General features: G+C 37.7%; 1 pseudogene across 1 annotated transcript in view; it reads left to right on the top strand.

The window, feature by feature from the left end:
* The first annotated feature begins 48 nt into the window (after positions 1-48).
* Positions 49-26243, top strand: part of LOC309615165 (hyaluronan synthase 2-like) — a 49237-nt pseudogene continuing 23042 nt past the window's right edge. The window contains exon 1 of the transcript in view: positions 49-26102. The product of the transcript in view is annotated as a hyaluronan synthase 2-like (transcript). The remainder of the gene's footprint in view (positions 26103-26243) is intronic.

The following is a 26243-nucleotide window of genomic DNA, read 5'->3' on the forward strand; positions in this document are numbered from 1 at the left end:
CAATATACCTGTCACACTTCGGGAGTAGAAATTCATACTTGTGTGCACAAAAAAGAAATCATTGAAAATCAAGGCCAAAGGGGTAGAAAAGTGCAATTTTTTGAAAAAAGATTGAAAAAAAGGGAATGCCAGTTCTCAAAAGAAAACACTAGGCATCCAGCAGTGGATAAAATCTGGGTATCAAAGGTTGTTTTTGGAGATTCTCACAGTGTTTTCCCAGGCCAAGTAAAAAGGAAATTGGGAAAAATTGTCTGTATAATTTGGACAAATACACTGCAGTTCATCATTTTGTTCTGTGACCTATATTCACTGGATCCTGTCTATATGTTGAACATACTTTACCTACCTTTTTTTTCCCAGCTTGTCAGTTCACTTTACATGTTAGTATGAGGTTTATACGGGTGAGTGGGATAAATTATAATAAGGATAAAGCATATAGATTCAAAATTGTCAAAATTAAGCTCCATGTGTACTCTTTAACTTTCTAGGGAAGATTTTTTCTGAATTATACAGATAATTGCTTCATCTCTTCTGTTCTTGACCTAAATAAATGTGTTTACATAGTAGACATGATATCAAGGTTTAATAGTTGTATCAAGAATTGGCACATTAAAAAAAAATTGATGGACCCTCGGCCTGGTTAATTTAGCTACTCTGGGGCCTCAGTTATCCAGTTTGACTTTTGACATGACCCATCTTGCCTTGTAGCCAGTGCTGTGTAGACCTGTGTTAAAAACAATTGAACACATGAAGAGTTGCAGAAAAAAAGTATTGTGATGAAGCAGAAATGTGAAGTGTTCAACCATGTGCTTCCTGCCTTTCTGCTTCCTTTTTATGTAGACGTCTATATTTCATCCATCCTGTCTAAGAAAAAACCTGCACATTCTACCTTCAGAGCACAAAAAAGTATATAACGTTCTACAACTTAGACTCTCACTGATTGGAGAGCTTGTGGAAAACAAACAGACCATGCCATTAAATGAAACTAAAACTTGAGTTTGCCTTTTTAACTATTTATGTTCTAAGTTAAGCTTTGATAACATTCAAATGTCAAATTCTCTCATTCTTATAAAAGATTGAATTAATTGCCTGTATTTATTTTAGCAATTATTCAATGTATTTCCAGTATAGGATGTATAGTATAATTGAATTTTTTTGTAAATAAAATATTTTTGATAAGATTATTGCCTTTTTTTCTAAGGGAAGGGGGAATTCAAACAAAACGAAACAAAATGTTTTATTTTGATTGTAAGGGTATGGATTTAAGAATGGGGTATATAGAAAAATAAACATTGTTGGTCAAAGATAATGGAAGTCGTTTAATGTTACTAATCAGAAGGTAGAAATCTCCGAAGTTGGTATAGTTGGAAATCTGGAAAAATGAGAGAGAGAGAGAGAGAGAGTGTCCTAATTAACACAACCTTGTCTTTCTTTAATCTTCTCTTTCTTCTCCTTCCCTGAAAACAGCCCAAATTTAGGCAAAAGTTGCTTTACTATAGTAATCTGTCATAGTGGGAAAAAATTCACCAATTTTTCAGAGACGTCATAGGCAAGTTTGTTATAGCATTATTTACAAATAATAACAAAAACTTAAAATAAGATTTAATGATGAGGGAAATAAATAAATGAATTATGGCATTTCCAAACAATGGAATCTTATTACCCATTAAACATAATGTTCTCAGAATATGAAGTTGTTGGAGAAATGTTACATTAAAAATATATAACCATTTTGTACAGTTAACATTCCAATTTTGTAAAAACAAAAATGTTTAAACGTGGTTATCTCTACTCTTGGGAATATGACCGATTTATATTGTGTATACATTTTTGTATTTTCCAAGTACCGTAATCATGTATTGCTTTTATAATCAGAAAAGGACAATAAATATTGCTTTCTTTAAAAAGTGGGTTGGGGCATCTAATAGCATTTCCTGGTTTGAGGAGCTTTAGTGGTAATTAATTCATTTTACTACTTATCCCTCAAAATCATCTTATTTCCCAATCCTTTTTATTGTTCGGTTCCTAAGAATCCTTTATTACCTCGGTACAGTTACGTTAAGAACAGAACACTATAGCCACTGAACATTATTGCCACTCTAGACACCAAAATAGTGATGCTTCTAGTCCCAGTAATTTACTGATAAAAGTCACTTGGTGCTGTATTAGAGGTTGTCAACCTTTTAAGGTAAAGAGCCAGATAGTATACAATGCAGGCTTTCCTGGCCATATGGTCTGTCATGTGACTACTGAACTCTGCATCCATTGGCAATATGTATACAAATCTGTGTGGCTGTATTCCAATAACATTATTTAATGGACACTAAAATTGAATCTTGTATAATTTCCACATGTTAGAAAATATTTTTCTTTTGGTACTTTTCAATCATTTAAAAATTTTAAAACTATTCTTAGTTTACTAGCATTACCAAAATAGGTGGTGAGCCAGATCTGGACTGCAGGCCATAGTTTAACCACTCTGGTCTTTAGGAATCTGTTGACTTCTTTGTACCATTGAATTCTCACACCGACACCTAATTTTTGAGCACATGCCATGTGTCAGGTACTGCCAGAAACACATTTTATGGGTCAACTATTTTATCAATAGTTCTCACTGATAAAATTAAATGAGAGACGTAAAATCGTAAAGCTAGTGAATTGGAATTTAAGTCCAGGCATTCTGATGTCAGACTGACCCTTTAAACTAGCGCTATTCAAAACGTCTTCCTCTTTCGAAATCATCAGCATAACCTGGGAATTTGTTAGAAATGTAAATTCGTGACCCCACCCCAGACCCATTGAATCAAAATTTCAAGCTAGGCCCTGGAATCTGTCTTTAAGAAGATCCCCAAAACTTACTTATATTCAAGTTTGAGAAGTGCTGCTTTAATCTAGTATTTTATATAGTTTCCCTTAGACTAAGTATAATTTCTATGATAACTCAATTCAAAAATTTGTATTTTCCTATTGAACTTTTCTACTTTTATTATCATATATGTATGTTGGTAGATATCTGGTTTTAATTAAGTTTACTGAACACCTGTCATAATCAAGAAATCAAGAGGTGTACATTTTCTCTATACCCCAAAAGCTTATAATTGTGCAAGAGTGATATAATTATATGAGCTTTTGACACAAAATGAAATAATAGGAGTGTAAATAGTGGGTATAAAAAAAGAAGGAATGAAATGTACAATTAGTTCTGTAAAGGTAGGCTTCGAGATAGCATGGTATTGAGGTGATTCTTAAAGATGTGCAAATTTGGGTGGGAACTAGGGACTTTTAGATGAAAAGAATCATATGGGAATTAATATGGGCAATAGAGGTGTGATTCTGATATGCGATTTTAAAACAGAATTGACAAGTTTAATTAAGGTATAGGCTGTGTTTTAAGTAAGAGTTGAGATTTAACTACAGAAAGTAAATTTCAGGGTGGGTCATGGAAGACAATAATCCAACTGGGAGGAACACTAGAATGTGATGTTTAAATTTGAAAGATCGTAGTACATGCAGATATTTTTGAATAGGGTGCTACCATTGTTGTAAACTGAACTACTTTATGGTGTTTTGGATTTGAATATCCCACATAAACAATTATGGTTATAACATGATTTGGTTCAAGTGCGCTTATAATAAACTGGTATTGTTCTTCCAGTCACTTGCTTGGCTACTCTCATCATATTTCCTCCAAATCTGCCTCTCGTTTCACATCCTCAGTTAATGAATAGCGTCACATCCTGCCAGTTGCCCAAATACTATCTTTGCCTTCTTTTATACCCCCTGTAACCACCAGGTCACTACGACCATTTGATTCCACCTCTGCCTTGTCCTTCAAATTCATCTCTCACATTGGTTAAGATGTTCTGTATTTCTTACCTGAACTGTTAAAAACACTTCCTAAATCCTTCATTTTCCCCCACTTCAGTTTCATCCAATGGATTCTCTACATTTCTGTCAAAATTATCCTTCTAAGGTCTAACTCTGAATACAAAGGTTTAACTTAATCTCAGTGTCAACAAGATAAAAGCATTAAATGTTTAAGAAAGACTCGGGGACTTTCCTGGTGGCTCAGTGGTTAGGAGTCCGCCTGGCAATGCAGGGGACACAGGTTCGAGCCCTGGTCGGGGAAGATCCCACATGCCACAGAGCAACTAAGCCCGTGCGCCACAACTACTGAGCCTGTGCTCTAGAGCCCGCTAGCCACAACTACTGAGCCCATGTGCCACAACTACTGAGCCTGTGCTCTAGAGCCCGTGAGCCACAGCTACTGAGCACGTGTGCCACAACTACTGAAGCCTGCGTGCCTAGAGCCCGTGCTCCACAAGAGAAGCCACCGCAGTGAGAAGCCTGTGCATCGCAATGATGAGTAGCCCCCACTCTCCACAACTAGAGAAAGCCCACACGCAGCAACGAAGACCCAACGCAGCCAAAGATAAATTAAAAAATTAAAAAAGAAAAAGATTCAGGGTTGATGATTATCTACTTATATCCTCTCTTGCAAGCCTTCATCTTCCTATTTTTGCAGTCTAACTAAACTAGATTTTTTGCTCCCTCTTGCACACACTTTGTCCTTCATCTTTGTTTGCATTTTGCTCTCAACCTGAAATGGCTTTTTCCCTCCCCATATCTATTTGTCAAAATTCTTCTATATTCTTCATTCAAGGCATAATTTTACTACCATCTTCTTCCCCAAATACCTCAACTTAAAGGGATTTCTTGCTCCCCTTCACTCTCATATTTCATTTTATCTCTGTCATGTAGTCCAGGCTTTTTCTTCTGCCTTATGCTATGAATATCGGTGCACATCCTAATATCCTGGTAGACCAAAAAGTTTTTGAAGGTGATGCTACATTTTCATCATTTTTGAATCCTCCTTAGTGACTAGCAATTTGGTGAATAAGCAAATGAATACATAAAAGAACAAGGAATAAAGGATGGACTCAAGTAATGAATTTTCTTTAAAGAAAATCTGTGGCATTCTTTGCACTTTGCTTACAGGAAAAGCTTTGTGATGTGAGGACTCCACTTTCTTTTTGATTTGGGCAGTGGGCTGGTACCTCTATCACCAGAAAGAGAGTTACTTTGGCATTGTCTACTAACTTAAGGCATTCATTAAACAAACAGATTTTGAGTGTGATTATGTGCCAGACTTTGCTGGGATTTCAAAAATAATAAATTTTGCTTGCCTTCAAGGAATTCTTTGAGTTTCTCCAGCAAACCATGCTCTTACCCTCCTGTGGGCATTTCCAAAAGCTTTTCCCAACCTAACTTCCTTCCCACCATCATCTTTGTTTAATTATCTTCTATACTACGCTTCAGCCCCAGTTCAATCATTACTTCCTCGGGGATGCCTTCCACAACTACCATAATGAGGTCCATTCCCCTATTCTATCTAATAGAACATTTTTAGTACTTATTTTTTCTCATCTCTATGATTCCTTATTTAATATCTGTCTCTCTTATTAGTGGATAAACTCAATGCAAGAAGGAACTGTGTGAAACTGTATCTGCATCCCATCTTCCGATCTTAGTATATATTTTGTCACATGGTAGGAACTCAGTAAAAGCTTGTGAACTAAATAAGTGGGTGAGGGAGTGAAACTCCCAGTACAGCTTGAGAAACAGCCAGAGGGTTGAAATTCTATTAAAAAAAATCAAGCTCCCAGCTTTCCATTTATAAAGAACTGTCCAGGAGTTATAAAGAACTCCTTTATCCCTGGACAGACTTATAACTTAAGGCAGAAAGAGAAGATAGAGATTGTGAGGCTTTCATAATTAAGAGAAAGGAACATCTATGGGTAGGAGGCTCTTTTTCAGTTATGAGAAAGGTGAAGCAGTGATTCACTAGAATTCCTGTAATGAGGATGCACAATCCTGAAAAAACTCACATTTTTAACTTCATAACTTAATGTTAAACGCTGCATTTCCTATTTTGGTTTGTGGTTCATGTTTTCCTTGATATATTTTGGGTATTTTTGACATGTGTTCCTGTGTTATCTGGTTTCCTGGAATATAAAGTCAGTCCTCTTACCCAACAAAAGCATTTCTGATAGTAAGTTTTGTCTTCAAAACATAAAATATATGGGTAATAATAAATGATTAACAATTGTTTAAATACAGCACATGTGAGGACTTTCCTATACATGCACATTGGATATATTCGTGGAGTCACCTCTTTGCACGGCTAACTCTCATTTGTCATTTAAGACTCAACTCAGATATCACTTTCTTCAGAAATCTACCCTGTACCACTGCCACATATGTTCCATAGCACCGTATACTTACTATCTCTCTTCCTCATATGATATTGTGTTACCATCATCTTGTTCTAGATTCTGCAGTCCTCAACTCCTAGCATAGAGCCTCTTAACTAGCAGGAACTCAATAAACATGGGTTGGGTGATGTTAAATGTATTTCTGTCAGAAAAAAATTATTGACAGTACAAGTCTGTGCAGATAAATATATATCCTTACTTTATAGAATTTCACTCATTCATGTACTTATTTGACTTTCTACAAATATTTATTAGGATTTTACTATATATCAGGCTCCGTGCTTGGAAGGAAAATGCTTAATGTAGTAAGTGCTTCCTTTTCCAGTGCCCTGAGATGATGAAAGATCTTCCATGAGATAAAAGGGTGTTATCCTTAGGCGTGTTTAGGAAACACTGAGGATATCAAGTTTCTTCACTGAAGAAATTCTCACAAACCTTCAGCGTGCTGATGAACTTTATGAATCAGCAAGACAGGCCCATTACGTACAGAAATCTTTACACTTTGATAACTATGGTATCTTTTCCACAAGGATGTTGGTTAATATCTGGATTAACACTATCATCCTGCAGTACATAGCTTAGACAATGCTGGTATACAATGCCTGACACCACAAGTTGGATTTGTTTGCACTCAAGATTGAGAAACAATACTCATAGCTTAACCTGCTTATGACTTGAGTAATCAGCTCCAGATGTGAAGACCACGGGGAAAGAGGGAGGAGCTTGCAGGATCTTTTGTCTCCCCCCTGAGCTATAGAAACAGGGTCTTCTCAGAAGAGTTTGGTTTACCCATTTGCTGTCAGAAAGCTCTCCACCCTGTAGCTAAGACAAGCCTAAGTGACTTATTTTAGCTCTGCTCTTCAGGGCAGCAAGGAGTTTAATCCTGATATGTTGGGGAAAAGTACAATGAGTGGGTGAGCCTGATCTCTGAAACAACTTTGGCAGTGTATGACAGCAATGACTCAAAAGAGGAACAGTTGCTTTATAAAATAGGGGAAAGGTTGCATTTTATTCTCTGCCTCGGATTGAGTTGAGTCACAAGATCAAATGCAATCATTTTTTGACCAGATCAGGATAAAATTACACTACATGTGTTCAGTCTTAGAAAGAACAGAGGCATGAGTATGTCATGTAAGTACACATCCCATCTCTCCAGACATGTGAAGTATCTCTTTAACTAAAAAAAAAACAAAAAAAACAGCAAAAAAAACCAGATGAAAGCTTTCAGGAAATAAAAGAACTGGAAGAAGGACCTTTTGGAATCAAAGTTGACTGGCCAGTTTTATGAAACTATTAGCAGAATCAGTGTAGAAAGAAAACTTCAAGTTATTCAGTGCAACTCAGCTGCCTCAGATCTTTGTTAGAATGGGGAAAGGTGCAAAGAAAGAAAGGGAGAGGGTAGAAAGTCCAGGATCTTTATCTCAAAATATAAACTGCAATTCAGTTAACTTTAGCACCTTGTTCTCAAGGCTTCACAGCTGGCTATAAACCCTGAGGCTAGCATCTGGGTCTCTTTTACCCAGATGTTTTGGACCTGATTTGTAATGCAGAAAACCTCAAATCTGCAATTTCTGGGCAGTTACTCTACTCTTAAATTTAACATTGAGACTATGCTTGAATCCATTTCCGCCAAAAGGAATTGTAAATTATAAGCTCTAAGGCTTATGAGTCTTTGATATTTAGATTTTAAATAAGAAGCCACCCTGGGTAGTCTACCACAGTACCTGAAATTTTCAGTACCATTAAGAAATATCATAACATGTCAAAAATGGAGATTCTAAAGTTCTCACCCCAAAATGAAGTTTTACCTTATTACTCACTTTGGAAGTGCACAAGGCCAGAACGAGTTTAGAGCTCTGCTTCATGGTGTATTCGGGCTTTGCTTACAGATGTACTTGTATTCAAATGATTACACTGCTACTTATCAGCTGTAGAAACTTGAGAAAATTATTTCACTTTTTTGGAGCATCATTTCCTCATCTAAATGATAATGGGAATGACACTCACCTCTTAGAGTTATTGTGTAATTAAGATAGCATATGAAAAGTACCTAGAAGTAATACTTTCCACATAATAGAGGTTTAATACAGTTTTCTTTTCTCTCCCCTTTCCTAAGCAACTAACTGCATTAATGTTCCTTTCCTCTTTTTTTTCTTCATTCATTCCTTACTGTTTTCTAAAATTTCTTCATTCAGCAAACCACTAGACCAAGGACTGGGCCATTTAACTCAAATATAAAGGACTTTTACTTCTCAAAAATGAATTTTAATTCACCCAATTTGGGGCTTCGCTACAGCCTTAAGATTTTCTCTAGAAATAGGTGGCCTTCTTCTCCTTTAGACACAGAGCAGGACAACTGCTATAACTGTCTGTTCTGACCTCCAGAAGAACTCAGTACAGACAATTCTGCATCAGACAAAACAAATGCTTCGGAACATCTAAAGTGTGGTCGGTGGGCCAGTAGGAAGAGCATGGCATTGTCATCCGATGGATTTGAGTCCTAGAGCCACTCTCCATGTTCTGGTTGACTGTGAGTGGACACCCCAATTTCTCTACCTGTAAAACTACAAGGACTCCCCTTTACAAACCTCATAGGATGTCAGAAATTCAGAAAACTCTTCTGATTTGAGTTCTCATTGTTAGCTCTGAGCATTGGAAGGAGACATTAAGATTTTCCCATGGCACAGGTCAGATTAGGGCCTGGTCATTGTGGACACTTGTCTTCATCCTCACTGCTACCACCCTAGCCACGTTGCCATCATCCTGTATCTATTGTCAGAGACACCTATTTATCTATCTATCTTCCGCACTTGCTCGTCTGTATTTCTCCAGGGAACAGCCAGTGTGAGATCATGTCACTCGTGTGCTTAGAAGCTTTCAGATGTCTTCTGTCTATCTCTCAGAGCTTCTAGAAAGGCCCCAGTCTATCTCTCAGAGCTTCTAGAAATGGAATGGCCCTCCAGAGTTTTCCTAAATTTAGGCAAGGGGCCCATGTTTTTGTTAATACCCCTCCATATCAATCAGTAATTGGGTGAAGGATATTCTGGGGTAGAGACAGGGGAAAAGAATTCAGAGTTGGGAAACTCCCAGGGAGTAACTCAACTATCATTTAACAACAGATAGTACTATTAGTAGCTGGGGGCATAAGTACCTCTGTTCTAAAGCATGGAAATAGGAATTGCCTTTACTATAGTATGCTCATTAAGAATGCAGATTTGAGGTGATTAGAGCTTTTTTGGTTAATAGACCCTTGGTGGACCATAGGAGTCTGTACATCTCAACAACAGCCCAGAAAATTCTCATATAATTTGTACTTCTGACTATGTTTTAGTAAAAATTACTTCAATAAATGTTGAAATCCATGTCTCAACTGAAAGAACACTTCTCTTAATACTCTTCCTCTCTCTCCATTCTCAGTCAGAATTTTCCTGTTTATCAGAAGACCTTCTCCTTGCCAGATTACCCAGGATAGATCTTTATAAGTACAAGGCCCATTTCATTTTTCCCTCAATTGCTTCTCACTTTTTTTTTCCTGAAGAGGTTGTAAATTGATGCCAATCTCTCCAAAAGGCAGCAAGCCCAGTTCTAACCAACTTGTGATAAAAATATTACATTTTATTACCAAAACTTGGGACAAAATTTCAGGGCCTCCTGGAGGGATGTCATTGACACTCTTGGCTATTCTTTAATGAAAATCGAGTGAGAGGTTGTCCCCAAATCTGCTCTGTAAAAATGTGCTTTATTACACAAAAGTAAGAATGGTGCCTTCAGCTGCTTTCTTCAAAGTCCAAATGTGGAGGGTTATTTGTGCCTATAAAGAACATTTGTGCTAGGACTGGAAGTCCAGAGTCACAACCTTTTAGATGTAGCTGAAACTAGAGAGATTGTCTAGTCATTGTCATTCTTTATCTCCACATCCTCTTGTATTTCAGAAGAGTAAACTAAGAACGCTGAGAACCCTGAATCTGAAAAGAGAAGCAAAGCAAATTTTTTGGTGCCATGGCCTAGACCTAAATTCAGGTTTTCTGAAAATACAAATTCAAGAATCCTTTCTACCAAGCTAGGCAGGCATAGCCAAGGATAACTCACAAGTGCAACAAAGAAAATCTGTGCATGTTCTCTTATTATACGGCAGGAGAATCCTTTGTGGAGAAAGACAGCTTAATCAATTCCAATCCCTCTTACTTAAGAAATAAGTCAAGATAATCCTTTCTCATATAAGATAAATCCTTTCTAAGAGTTGTTGATACTACAGTCAATAAGAGCTTGACTAGAATGACCTGTACCTGTTAACCACAAAACATTTCTTTTTGGAGCTAACATTTTTTTTGAATTAAAATGTTCATTTTAAGAAAATTGTAATTTTAATACCATTGTTAGAAATAATACAGAGAGGAGTGGCCAAGATGGCAGAGTAGGAAGACCCTGAGCTCACCTCCTCCCAAGACACAGCAAAGTTACAACTATTTACAGAGCAACTATCATTGAGAACAATGATAGTTCTAGTCTTCTAGTCTGAAGACTAGAAGAAAAGATATTCCACAACTAAAGATATACAGACGGAACCGTGAAGATACAGGTAAGAAGATAGTTAATATACCCACACCCCTGGGTAGGTAACCCACAAATGGGAGGATAATTACAATTGCAGAGGTTATCCCCAATGAGGGAGAGGTCTGAGCCCCACATTGGGCTCCACAGCCCCAGGGTCCTGCACCTGGAATATGAGCCTCTAGAACTTCTGGTTTTGAAGGCAAGTGGGGTTTAGGTACAAGAGAGCCAGAAGGTTGTAGGAAACAGAGACTCTGCTCTCAAAGGGCACAGGTAAAAGTTCATAATCTCTGAGACCTAGTGCAGAAGCAGTAATTTGAATAGACCCTGGATCAAACTCACTTGCTGAACTTAGAGAACTTTTCAGAGAGGCAGGAGGCAGCTAGGACTTCCCTAATGGGTGGTAGCCATTTTTGGGAGCTTGTTCTGCCACGAGGACACTGATGATGGCAAGTGCCATTTTGGAGTCCTCCCTCTAGCCTATTAGCAGTGTGGACTTACTTAGCCACAGTGCACTAGCACCAGCTCTGAGATATCCCAGAACTCAAAACAAGGTATATGGGAATTGGACTGACTCACCAGCAAGCCTGCATCAGCCCTGTTACCCCCCGGGCACTGCAGCCAGCCATGCTGGTATCCAGCCTCACCCCCCAGCAAACCCCCACCAGCCCCAGAACTCCCAAGGTCCTGGTGAGCTCCAAATACTGTACCACCAGGCCATGTATATAAATCCCATGGTAACCACAAAACAAAAGTCTAGAATAATACACACACACAAAAGAAAAAAGAATCCAAATATAACACTAAAGATAATCATCAAATCATAAGGGAGGAGTGCAAACAAGAAGAAAGGAACAAAAAAGAACAACAAAAACAACCCCCAAATGATTAACACAATGGCAATAAGTACATTCCTACCAATTACTTTACATGTAAATGGACTAAATGCTGCAATCAAAAGACATAGAGTGGCTAAATGAATACAAAAACAAGAGCCATATATATGCTGCTTACTAGAGATCCACTTCAGATGTAAAGACATATACAGACTGAAAGTGAGGGGTGGGAAAAAGGCACTCCATGCAAATGAAAACTAAAAGAAAGCTGGAGTGGCTATATTTGTATCAGACAAAATAAACTGTAAAACAAAGACTGCAACAAGAGATGAAGAACATTATATAAAGATAAAGGGATTGATCCAACAAGAAGATATAACAACTGTAAATATATATGGACCCAACTTAAGAGCACCAAATACATAAAGCAAATATTAGCAAACATAAAGGGAGATATTGACAGTATCACAACAATATAGTAGGAAAATGTAATGCCCCACTTACATCAATAGACAAATCATTCACACAGAAAATCAACAAGGAAACACTGGCTTTAAATGACATATTAGATCAGATGAACTTAATAGATATATATGAAACATGCCATTCCAAAACAAACAAAAATGTTCATTCTTCTCAATTGTACATGGAATATTATCCAGGATAGATAAGATGCTAGGCCACAAAACAAGTCTCACTAGATTTAAGAAGATTGAAATCATATCAACCATCTTTTCTGAGCACAGGGCTATGACCTATAAATCAACTATAAGAAAAAACAGTAAAACACACAAACACATGGAAGCTAAACATATGCGACTAAACAACCAATGGGTCACTGAAGAAAAACAAGAGGAAATCAAAAAAATTCCAGGAGACAAAAGAAAACAAACCACAATGATCCAAAGTCTTTAGGACATGGTAAAAGCAGTTCTAAGAGGGAAGCCTATAAGCTTACCTCAGGAAACAAGAAAAATCTCAAATAAACAACCTAACTTTACACTTAACAAAACAGAAAAAGAAGAACAAACAAAACCCAAAGCTAGTAGAAGGAAAGAAATAATAAAGATCAGAGCAGAAATAAATGAAATAGAGGCTAAAAAAGTAGAAACGATCAATGAAACTAAGAGCTACTTCTTTGAAAAGCTAAACGAAATTGATAAAATTTTAGCCAGACACATCAAGACAAAAATAGAGAGGGTCCAAATTAAAAAATCAGAAATAAAATAGGAGAAGTTATAATCAACACCACAGAAATACAAAGGATCATAAAAGATTACTACAAACAATTATATGCCAATAAAAGGGAAAACTTAGGAGAAATGGATAAATTCTTGAAATGTACAATCTTCCAAGACTGAATCAGGAAGAAAAACAAAATATTAACAGACCAGTCACCAGTAATGAAATTGAATCAGCAATTAAAAAAAGAAACCCAACAAACAAAAGTCCATGGCCAGACAGCTTCACATATTAATCCTACAGAATACTTCAAGAAGAATTAAAGACAATCTTTCTCAAAATATTTTTAAAAATTGAGGAGGAAGGGAAGCTTCAGAACTCATTTCATGAAGCCAGCATCACCCTGATACCAAAACCAGACAAGGACACCACAAAAAAGAAAATTGTAGGACAATTATCACTGATGAACATAGATGCAAAAATCCTCAACAAAATATCAGCAAACTAAGTTCAACAGTAGAGTAAAAGGATCATATACCATGATCAAATGGAATTTATCCCAGGGATACAAGTGATATACCCAAATCTGTCAGTGTGATATATTACATTAAATAATTAGAGAATAGAAATCATATGGTAATCTCATTGGATGCAGAAAAAGATTTTGACTAAATTCAACATCCACTTATGATAAAATAAAAAACTCTCAACAAAGTGGGTATAGAGGGAACATATCTCACATAATAAAGACCAGGTATGACAAACCTACCGTCAATATCCTCACGATGAAAAGCTGAAAGCATTTCCTCTAAGATCAGAAACAAGACAAAGATGTCCACTCTCGCCACTTCTATTTAACATAGCATTGGAAGTCCTAGCCACAGCAATCACAAAATTAAAAGAAATAAAAGGAATCCACATTGGAAAGGAAGAAGTAAAGCTGTCACTGTTTGTAGATGACATGATTCTATACAGAGAAAATCCTAAAGATGCCACCAAAAAACTATTAGAACTATCAATAATAAATGAATTCAGGGATGTTGTAGGATACAAAATTAATATACAGAAATCAATTGCATTTCTATACACTAACAATGAACTATCAAAAATAGAAATTAAGAACACAATCCCATTGACAACTGCATCAAAAAGAATAAAATATCTATGAATAAATCCAACTAGAGAGGTAAAAGACTTGTACTCAGATAACTGTAAGACACTGATGAAAGATTGAGATGGCAAATGGAAAGATATACCATGCGCATGGATTGGAGGAGCTAATATTGTTAAAATGACCATACTACCCAAGGAAATCTACAGATTCAATGCAGTCTCTATCAAAATACCAATGGTGCTTTTCACAGAACTAGAATAAATAATTCTAAAATTTGTAGGGAAACACAAAAGACCTCAAACAGCTAAAACAATCTTGAGACAGAACAAAGCTGTAGGTATCGCACTCCCTGATTTCAAACTATACTACAAAGCTAGGGAATCAAAACAGTATGGCACTGGCACAAAAAAGACACATATCAATAGAACAGAATAGAGAGTCCAGAAATGAACCCACACTTATATGGTCAATTAATCTATGACAAAGGAGACAAGAATATACAATGGGGGAAAGACGGTCTCTTCAATAAATGGTTATAGAAAAACTACACATCTACATGCAAAAGAATCAAAGGAGGCTACTTTCTCACACTACATACAAAAACTCAAAAAGTATTAAAGACTTAAATGTAAGACCTGAAACAATAAAACTACAAGAAAAAAACACAGGCAGTGTTATCTTTGACATTGGTCTTAGTGATTTTTTTTTTTGGCTACTCAGGCTAGGGAATCAAAAGCAAAAATAAATGAATGGAACTACATCAAACTAAAAAGCTTTAAACAGTGAAGTAAACTATTAACAGAGTTAAAAAGCTGCCTACTCAATGGAAGAAGATATTTGCAAATGATATATCTGATAAGAGGTTAATATCCAAAATATATAAAGAACACATAGAACTCTATGTCAAAAAAAAAAAACAATTAAAAATGGGCAGAAAATCTGAATAGACATTTTTCCAAAGAAGACACACAGATGGTCAATAGACACATGAAAAGATGCTCAGCATCACTAATCATCAGGGAAATGGAAATCAAAATCACAATGAGATATCACCTCACACCTGTCAGAATGGCTATTATCAAAAAGACAACAAATAACTAGTGTTAATGAGGATGTGAAGAAAAGGGAACCCTTGTCCACTCTTGATGGGTGTATAAATTGGTGGAGCCACTATGGAAAACCATATGGGGATTCCTCAAAAAATTAACAAAAGAACTACCATATGATCCAGCAATTCCACTCCTGGGCATTTTCCCAAGGAAAACAAAAACAATAATTCATAAAGATAGATTCACTCCTATGTTCAACATAGCATTATTGACAGCAGTCAAAAAATGGAAGCTACCTAAGTGCTCATTGGTAGACAAATGGATAAAGAATATGTGGTATTTATATACAATGGAATATTACTCAGCCATAATAAAGAGTGAAATCATGCCATTTGTGACAATGAGGAGTAAACTGGAGGGTATTATGCTAAATGAAATAAGTCAGACAGAGCAAGACATATACCGTGATTTCACTTATACGTGGAATCTAAAACACAAAACAAATAAACAAACATAACAAAACAGAAACAGAGTCATAGTTACAAACAACAAACAGGTGGTTGCCAGAGGGGAGAGGTTGGGGGATGAGTCAAATAGATGAGGGAGATTAAGAGGTACAGACATCTAGTTACAAAATAAATGAGTCATGGGGATGAATTGTACAGCATGTGGAATAGAGTAGATAATAAAGTAATATCTTTGTATGGTGACAGAATCTAACTAGACTAATCATGGTGATCATTTTTTAACATATAGAAATATCAGATCACTATGTTGTTAACCAAGAATTAACATAGTGTTGTAGGTCAATTATACTTCAACAAACAAACAAACAAACAAGAACTCATAGAAAAAGAGATTGTATTTGTGGTTCCGGAGTCAGGGAGTGGGCAGAGGAAGAATTGGATGAAGGTGGTCAAAAGGTACAAACTTCCTGTTATGAGATAAATAAGTACAAGAGAATGTTATGTAGAACATGGTTAATCTAATGAACACTGCTGTATGTTATATACGAAAATTGTTAAGAGAGTGAATCTTAAGAGTTCCCTTCACAAGGAAAAAAATTTTTTTCATTTTCTTCTATTTTGCATCTGCAGGAAATGATGGATATTCACTAAACTTAATGTGTTAATTATTTCATTATGTATGTAATTCTAATTGTTATGCTGTACACCTTAACCTTATATAGTGCTGTATGTCAAATAATCTCAATAAAACTGCAAGAGAAAAAAACTCGATTGGCTAGTTTGTTTTTACCCAATTAAAAAAGGGAAAAGAAAAAAGAGTAGAGAGAGATCTTATTCTTTTTACCCAGTATTCCTCATTCCCCAGTGGTAACAACTTGCAAAACTATAGTACAGGGGACTTCCCTGGTGGTCCAGTGGTTAAGACTCCCCCTTACAATACAGGGGGTGCGGGTTCGATCCCTTGGTTGGGGAGCTAAGATCCCACATGCCAAAAACCCAAAACATAAAACAGAAGCAATATTGTAACAAATTCAATAAAGGACTTGGGAGAAAAAAAATAAGGAAATTGACATTGATACAACCCATTTATCTTATTCAGATTTCCACAGGTTTTTTTTATACTCATGTATATGTGTTTTATGTGTATTTAGTTCTTAGATGAGAAAAGGTGATTGCAAAGAATATTTTACAATCATAGGTCTTTATCAATTTTATGAAGATCTTGGGAATAAAAAATCAAATGAATGAAGTAAAGTATGAAATCCTTTATTCGTACATGGGATTCGGAAAGTGAAAGTGTGCCGGGATGTTTTTTGAACCCAGGTCACGGCTTGCTCACCTTGAAGATGAGTTGTATATCAAAGGTCAGAACTCAAGAAGCAGTGAACAAACCTCAGCACAAGCCCATGCTCTAAATAAAGAGCCACAGCCAGTCTGGTCTCAGCCTAGGAGCTGTGGAAAGGGAGCCAGTGAAACAATGAGACGTGCTCTGAGCGAGGGACTGACACTGCTGACTTAACTCCTACCGGCAGGACTTTCATGTGTTCCAAGATTACTGCTTAGGTGAAAGGGTTTCTTAATGATGCCTAACTCTCTTGTCTTCATTTTTGGAAAAAAATCAAAGTCCCAAATTAAAAAATAAATCAAGGAGCTATGTGCCGTGTACTATGCTTTTTAGAGGCTCAGAAGAGAACACGGCATTCTGGAATACCTAGTTGAGTATCCTGAGCTCTTTATAACAAAGAAGAGGGTCTCTGGCAACCTGCCCCCATTACAAATCTTGTGTTCCAACTTTAGGCTCCCCCAGTGCTGGCCCTGATGGTTTTCATTTAGGGCTGGTTGGACCCCCAAGTAGAAGGCTTGGAGATTGCTTCTGAATCAACTCTGCCATGCAATACTTGGGGTGCCAGATTTGAGCAAAAATAAATAAATAAAAGGGAAAAAAACAACCACAAGAAATACTCTTGAAGTTCAGAAAAGCTTGGCTCAAAGGACATAATAAAAAAACAACAAAGAGGAAAAAAGTGTGTGTTTGTTCTTATAAAATATGGGGTTAGCACTTTGTAGTCAAACTTCTCTATCACAGCTGTTGTTAAATGCATCCTAGGAAGAGCTGCCAGGTGAGTACTTAGTTTGGGATTATGAGAAACTCTGCTTGACAAAGCTGTTGATTTCATCACCCAGGCTAATTACCCAGGCAGGGCAACCAGACCATTGGCTATCTCCAACAGAGAGACTAGATTCCACATTCAGTTTAGTAACTTAAGCCTCCCTGGGTGTCCAACCTCTGCTCTCTACACACACTCGGAACAGGCTGTTCTGAGTCTTTGTCTACTGAACCCAAGAGGAGAGGGAAGGCAAGGAGGGATTTTTGTCTGTCCTTTCAATCTCCATCTGAGCTGAGGCTTCAAAAGGCAAATGACAGATTCCCATATCCCTGCTCTTGACCTTGTCTGCAATTCAATCTCCAGGATTTGAAGAGTTTTAAATCAATGTGTCTCTACCCTGTTTAGAGAGTATCATGGGAATCTCCAAACCAAGTTGTATTTCACTTCCACTCCAGCCTGTGGGGATGTGCCAGTCCCAGGCCCTTAGGTTTAGATGACATTTTGCCAGTTCTCCAGTGGTTGAGGGGTTTAGTGATTAAACTCTGTTTAGATGAGGAGTACAGAAGTTTTGAATGGAAGCTGCAAAATCAGATTGCCTATGGCCAAATCTTGGCACCAGTGTTTAAAAATTGCATAAACCTAGTCTAGTCAGTTAAACCCCGAGTCTGTTTCTGCATCTAAAATCTGTAAACATTTGTGTAATTCTTATTCTCTGAAATATGTTCAAAGCATTATATATGATTTCAACTCTTGTAATCTTTATAATATTCTTACGAAGTGGGTACACATCATATTCATCATCCCATTTTGTTAAGAATAATAGAGCACAGAGTGATTAATAACATGTCCCAGATCACAGCCTAGCACTCAGTGGACAAGGATGAAACCCAGCAAGTTTAACTCTAGTGACTAATGGCCCAGTTACTATGCTGTACTGCTTCTCCGACTTTGATAGAAACGAGTAGTGCCTAACGGAAAGGGGTATGGTGATGCTTAAATGAGTTCTACATAAACAGGTTAGGACAGGGCCTGGACCACAGTAAACACTTGATTAAGTTCTAGCTATAATTATTATTGATGAGGGTGATGACAATATGGTGGTTATGAGAACGTGACGATGGCGATAATGATGCAGTTTGAGAGAATATACATCTATCCTTCCCAAGCCTAGGTCAGCTTCTCGAGCACAGGTATCCAGGACAGTGGAGTTTCTCATCACCTTGAACTGATGGAAATGGAATGAAGCTCTCAGCTCTTTAAAAATATAACCCTACTTAGGGATCCACAGTCAGCGGGTGACGGTGAAAGAGAAGGGATAGAGAAAAAGGAAAGAGTCAAAGCAAGAACTGCTTCCCCAAATTTGACTTAGTATAGCTAGTCCCTGTACTAGCTGATTCCCACAGCAAATTTGCTGGCTGGGTATCATTTTACGATTTTTACCAATGAAGACACTTGAGTATTAAAGACGCTAAGAAACCTTTTGAGTACCACAAGCAGAGAATCCCCGAGCCAGAGTTTAATCCAGGCCCGTAGTGCAACGCAGCTGTGGCGGTAATCAGTAACTGTGTGTGAAAAATAATTGAAATAAACTGCAGAGAGTCTCCAAGGTAAGAAGCATCCCTGTCTCTTCGTAGCATTGCTCACTGATAAACATATAATGAGCATCTTGTAGATACGAGGCCTGAGTTGCCTGATGACTTCCACAGACCCTGCACAGCAGGCTTCAGAAAGGGTCTGGTCAGTCAAAAGCAGGGTTCCAGAGCTGTTAGAACAGAGGCAGCTGTCCAGGAAGATATTACACAAGGACACAGACTCATATTTCCGAACAGTTGGGAGTGTGTTGTTTTAAATACCCTCCAGCTCCTCTTTAGTTCTCTGCAGGTAAAAATAGCTCAGTTGCCAAGAAACCTCGGAGCGGTGATAAGTTCTCGTGAAACAGATGCACAAATTTGTTGTTAAATGAAGCTCTAGAGGACTGCTCTTTAAAGCTTCAACTCATGTTGCCCAATATAAGATGGGTCCATCACATCACCCTAAAATGTGTTCTTATATTTAAATAATATAAATTGAGAGAAGACCACACTGACCAGGTAAAGTTAGGGTGTAGGTAACGGTTTCTCTCCACCTCATCTCAGAGTCACGGCCTCCCTTCCCCCACCATGGTAGGCGAGCCAGAGTCTGGGTTGGAACGAACTGAATCAACACCTTGGGTGGTATTTGTCTGCTGCTTCCCGCTCAGCGCGAGCGAGGACTCCAGAATGGGTCCGTGTGCACGGGTCGGGGGGTGGGCGTGTCCAAAAGGAGGGTCTGTGTGAGGGCGAGGATGGAGAGGTGAGAGAAGCTTTTCCTCTGGCTGTAGAAGGGCAACGAGGGGGAAATGGCTTTGAAAGGATAATTAAGGCTGGAAAGAGGGGCTGGGAGCTGAGACGTGGTGTCTGGGGAGGAGGGTTTACAAGACCCGGGTCCTATGGCACAGACTTAAGTGTGCTTGGACTCACCGATCGAGAGCTGCTACAGCCCTGCTCCCAGAAGGTGCACGTAGGAGCCCTTTGGGCCTCTCTTTGCCCAATTAATTGCCCACCCTTGAAGACCTTTGCTGCCGAGTGTCTCCGGCACAGCTGCTCAGAAAGGCTACACTCCTCCAGTCCTCTTGGCTGGACCGGGATTGCCTTTGATGTCACACCCAGGGAGGAAGTGTGATGCAATAGATCTGGAAATCCTGATGGGCCACCGAGGGCTGCCCCCGAACTGGACGCCTGACTATATGTTGACTTTCAGCTCAGCTTTAGAGTAAAGCAAAGGGGTTGGTAGTCGAAGAAGGGAGGTGACTGAAAAGAGGCAGAACAGCTTCACTGCCCTTTGTAGATTTCAAGGTTGTTTTTGTTGTTGTTGTTATTTGTTCGGCTTTTTTTGTTTGTTTTCCCTGTCGATTTCTCATTGCAGCGAAGGCATATGATAATGTACCTTTGGAGATTTTAAACAGGATGATGATATTTTTTAAAGGTCATTTTAACAAAATTTTTAAGGGTCAGCACACATTCAAACATGCCAGTGATGAAAGAATTAAAATTAAAATGTGTATTTATATAGAACTGGCTAGAACACATAGTTATACCCATCAAACGATTTGTAGATACAATTTAAAATTTTACAGAATAGCGTTGAAAAGAACTCTTAAATTATAAACTTTTCCCTTTCATTCCAGTGTGCAAATTCACTCATTCTTTACATTAGTTTTTACTACATTTTTCTAGAGGCTAAATAAGGTTACTCAAACAGTTGAGATACTGTTTTATTTTCTTTTTAAAATAAACTATCACACTAAATCAAGAGTTTTCCTAGTATTTGCCTATTCTTTTATATTTTTAATAAAAGTTTAACTCTTTAAATTACCTATTTTAGTACGTATATTATGTAGTGTATGCATGAGAATTTGGGACAAATTCAGAATTCTAGGTAGATATTTCTGAATCATAGCATTGTAATTCTGGTATCATTCTCTTTTTCTTATTTATACAATATCTGAATTGGGTGATTAGAAAAATGTATTGTAGATGTATTGACAAATGTTTATTACCAGAGTTGCTTGTATTGTACCTAGATCTGAATCCTTACACTATCAGAGAAAATTATGGTGCTTATAAAAATTCAAGGTCTTAAATCGGTGACTAGCATCAAATTTGAATGTCACTCTCCCTAAAGCAAAGACGGTATTTATCTTTGGAAAACAGGAATTGCTCAACAAATGAATATGAGACTTACTAGAAAGTAAGTCATTTTGAAACATCATTTTTTAAAATCTATAGAATAGCCCCACAAAATTAAGTTTCATAAATACTTTTTCATACTTGGTTTCCTTACCAGGTAAATTTTCTTTTAAAGCAATATTTCTTGAATTTTTAAACACATACTTTCCACTGATTTATTTATTTTCTATTATTAGCACTTTGGGAAAGCCTTACCTCTGAATCAATGTGGAGATCCCCTTTGGCAAAGCTATATTACAGTTACATTTTTAATCCTAAGAACAAGCAACATGTTACATTATGAACTGCTTGACTTTTATATAATGTGGGAGCTATCAGTTAATATAATTGGAGAGTAGAATATAAACCCCACTGTCCCTTTCTGGGTTCTTTTTTTGATCCATGCACATCCAGGCTGTTTCACTGAGGGGCTGTAAGGACAGAACCAGTGGCAGGTGGTATGACAGCTGAATGGGGGGACAGCTCCCTGCAGGAAAATCATTTCCATCACCCCAGCTTGGTTTTAATCCTTTCCTCTCTGTAGCAGCAATCTGCATAGACTAAGTAACATCCCACTGCATATACCTTAAATTATTCAATAATATTTTGAGGGTCATCTATGTGGAGCTCATATATATACTGCCTTACCCACAATCTAGAAAAATGTCACTGATATATGAGTCAAAATAAATACAACAAAGTCACATTCTTAAATATTTCTTCAATTTAAGTAAGAAAATATTTAGAAAAGAATGTTTCTTAAATGCATATGTCTATACCACAGATTATTTAAAAAGGAAGAAGATGCAACTCACATATTGGTGGAATCCATAATACGAAAAGCATTCTCAAAGAAGTTCTTAAATAACCATAGTATAAGGAAAAATATGATCTGGCCCATAAAAAGTAAAATAATAGCTATTATTTATTACACGTCTAATATGTATCAGGCATTGAGTTAGATACTTGACATACGTTATATCTAACTGCACCCCACACACAAAGAAAACTTTATTAAATAAAAAAAAAAGAATCTTGCCTCAGAAAGGTTAAGTAACCCACTCAAAGTCACAGTGTTAATAAGGAGAGTGGATGAAATTTAATACAGGAATTCTTGAATATAACACCCTTGAGCTGGACTATGCTGCAGCTGGGTTAGTCAAGTTTTATGGGGCCTCAAATTGAGGAGAAATCACATCTGACTGAGAGAAATCAGGGAAGGTTCCATGTAGAGACTTGGCACTGTGGTACATATGGCTACCTAGGAAATGGTGTGTAGAGATCGTGTCCAAGAGCTGATGGAGGAACATGTAGAGCTAGGATTCCGTGCCAAGTCTTCCTGTAATTTCACCTTTGCCACAGTGAACTTTAGGATGAAGTTTAGGATGGCAAAATTCAGGAGCCAATAGGGCACTTGGGAGAATGGGCATTTTAGGAAGTCTTTGATCAATACAAGTGGTGCAAATGAAGAGAAATCTGAAACGTAAAGTTCTGGATCCAGAGACAGCTCAGGTGACAAGGTCTTTGAAAGGTGTATTGCCTAACCCTGTAAGCTCCGGTCCAGGTCTCTGCTAGAGTAAGTGCGGTGGGACTGGAAAGACAAAGGCCAGCTTCAAAACCAGAGAGGGAGAGGAGGTCAGAAAGGGAGAAGGGGAGGGTCATATGCTCTAATGTGAAGACTGCTGGGAGACTTCATTTGGGTACTTCTCTTAGGATTTCTAGTTAAGGACGGTAGCAGAGGCAATACACCTGAGGGATGTATAACAACGCAAATGAGATCATGAAAGTTTTCATAGACTTTAACCCAGTGATTGCCAAACTTTTTTGCAATTAGAATTACTTAAGGAGATTTAAAAACTCCTGAAGCCCTTGTAGCACCCCATGCCAATTAACTCAGAATGTTTCAGGAGCCACACATCAGTAATATTTACAGATTCCCTGGTGATTTTGATGCACATCAACATTTGGGAATCACTGCTTTTTAACCTTTTGTTTACCACACTTTCTAATCCACCATTAGCAGGCAAATGGCCACAAGCAGTATATGTCTTGTTACAAAGAAGTACATTTCCATATGCCTTGCTAGTGTCACCTGCCTAAGTTAATATTCTCAATTCTAATCATTCCATTCTACATATGATCTGAGGCCTCGTCCCCCCTCCTCCCATCCAACATGAGTTTAGTTTAGGTATAAAGAAAACCTGTGTTCCGGAGCCAGTTCTGCTATTTATTAGACGTGATCTTGAGCAATGTATTCACTAAACAAGCATTCTTTCAACATCCTTTATTGTTCTTTGTTCTTTTGTGTGTTTAAATATTGTCTACAAGTAAAAAAGACACTGATCCAGTCTTCATTGGATTTTAGAACATAATGAGGACAAGTACACTTTATAACTCAAGTTACTCTTCCTTCATATTAAGACATTGAACCCATTAATAGCCCATTGAAACTTACATGTATCAGTTTCAATGGGCTATCACTTGTGTGTGTGTGTGTGTGTGTATACACACACACACACACACACACACACACACACACACAAGTACCTGGTTACAGTAAGCCTGCAAAAAGGTATCATTCCCATTTTGCAGATGCGGAAATGAGGCTCAGAGAGTAGATGCCAATATCAATTTGCTCTTTGTATCCCTCCTTGTTCAGGTGACTATGAGGAGACTGTCCACAGTGCAGCCTCCATCCATCCTTCTTCTAGACACTCAGCCCTGGTTAAAATCGTTAAAATGAACAAAATTAATTATACCCCAAAATATTTGATGTTCAGAGATAATAATTGTCCAAGGACACATGGCTCATTCATAGACCCCTCAAGTGGTTTGGGGGATACAGCCATCAAACAAAGAAATGCAATTCAGAATCGCAGGGGGTTGATAGAAGTCTGTGCAGGATATCTAGGCTTAAAGTATTTTTAATGTCAACAGAGCCTCTGGGAATAATCAAGGCTAAACTCCCTCATTTAACAAATTAAAAACAAAACAAAACAAAACTGAGGCCCAGAGAGATAAAGTGACTGGTTTAAGGTCATATAGGTAGTTGATGGAAGAGCTAGTCCTAGAATCCAATTATGCTGATCTTTAACCTCAGCTGGGTGCATGGAAAAAGTGTGAGCTGAGGGATTTGGATAAGAGGTGAGATGGAATTACACATGGGAAATTTAGCAAAACCTGTGGATTTTTCACTGGTCAGTATTGGGGGTGAGGGAACACCATGGTACAGGAAGAAAGTGTCTTGCTTGTTAGGAAGTTCAGGTTATACACTTATCTATGACCCCATACAGAGAGTGCATCCTTAGAAAGATAATCTAATACACTAAAAATACTGCATCCATATATTTGTTTAACACATTATGATTTTCAGTGGTATGTTGCACCATCATCTCATCTGATGTTTGAAAGAGTCCTCTGAGGCGTGCTGAAAGGGCATCCTTATACCTGTTTTGCAGATGAGTCAATTGAGGTGCAGAAAGTCACACAGCTACTTAGGTGAGAAACTCCGGGTTATAAATGTCCATCGACAGAGGAATGGATAAAGAAGATAAGGTACACATATACAATGGAATTTACTCAGCCTTTTAAAAGAAAGAAATAATGCCATTTACAGCAACATAGATGCATCTAGAGATTGTCATACTGAGTGAAGTAAGTCAGACAAAGAGAAATATCGTATGATATCCCTTACACGCAGAATCTAAAAAGAAATGAACTTATTTACAAAACAGAAAGAGACTCACAGGCTTAGAGAACAAACTTATGGTTACCAGGGAGGAAGGATGGGTGGAAGGGATAATTAGGGAGTTTGGGATCGACATGTACATGCTGCCATATTTAAAACTGATAACCAACAAGGACCTACTGTATAGCACAGGGAACTCTGCTAGATGTTATGCGACAGCCTGGATGGGAGGGGAGTTTGGGGGAGAATGGATACATGTATATGTATGGCTGAGTCACTTTGCTGTGCACCTGAAACTATCACAACATTGGCTATACTCCAATATAAAATAAAAAGTTTAAAAAAAAAAAAGGAAAGAAACTCAGGGTTAGAACTCCTGGAGTGCCAATGCTCTCCCTGTGATACCATGTATGTAACAAGCCTGGGACAAGAGTGGTTAACCAAGTGCATCATGTGATTATTTTACAGATGCATTGTGAGAAGTTTCTAAGTTTCCTGAGAATATCTGGAACCACACTCTTTGGAGCCTCTCTCCTCACTGGAATGATAGTTTCTTATATTGTTGGCTACCAATTTATCCATACAGATGATTACTATTTATCTTTTGGACCATATGGTGCCTTTTTAGCTTTACATGTCCTTATTCAAAACCTGTTTGCCTTTTTTGAGCACTGAAAAAATACTGAAATATCCCCGTTAACTTGAACAAAACTTGCTCTTTGCATTGCTGCGTATCAAGAAGATCCAGACTACTTACGGAAATGTTTGCAATCTGTGAAAAGGCTAACCTACCCTGGAATTAAAGTTGTCATGGTCATAGATGGAAACTCGGAAGATAACCTTTACATGATGGACATCTTCAGTAAAGTCATGGGCAGGGACAAACCAGCCACTTATATCTGGAAGAACAACTTCCACGTGAAGGGTCCTGGTGAGACGGGTGAGTCACATAAAGAAAGCTCACAACTTGTCACACAGTTGGCTTTGTCCAACAGACATTTTTGCATCATGCAAAAATGGGGTGGAAAAAGAGAAGTCATGTACAGGGCCTTCAGGGCACTGGGACGAAGTGTGGATTACGTACAGGTAGGTTTCCACATCTGCCAGGACAAACATACATTTAAATAAGGCATCTTTTGTGGCTCTCCAGTCATATGCTATGGCTTGTCCTTTGACACAGTACTTCTTTCAGTTCATCTGAAAACAGCATGACTGTTGAAAGCACAT

This window comes from Balaenoptera borealis, assembly GCF_965194805.1.
Source record: "Balaenoptera borealis genome assembly, chromosome: 17".
Classification (NCBI taxonomy): domain Eukaryota; kingdom Metazoa; phylum Chordata; class Mammalia; order Artiodactyla; family Balaenopteridae; genus Balaenoptera; species Balaenoptera borealis.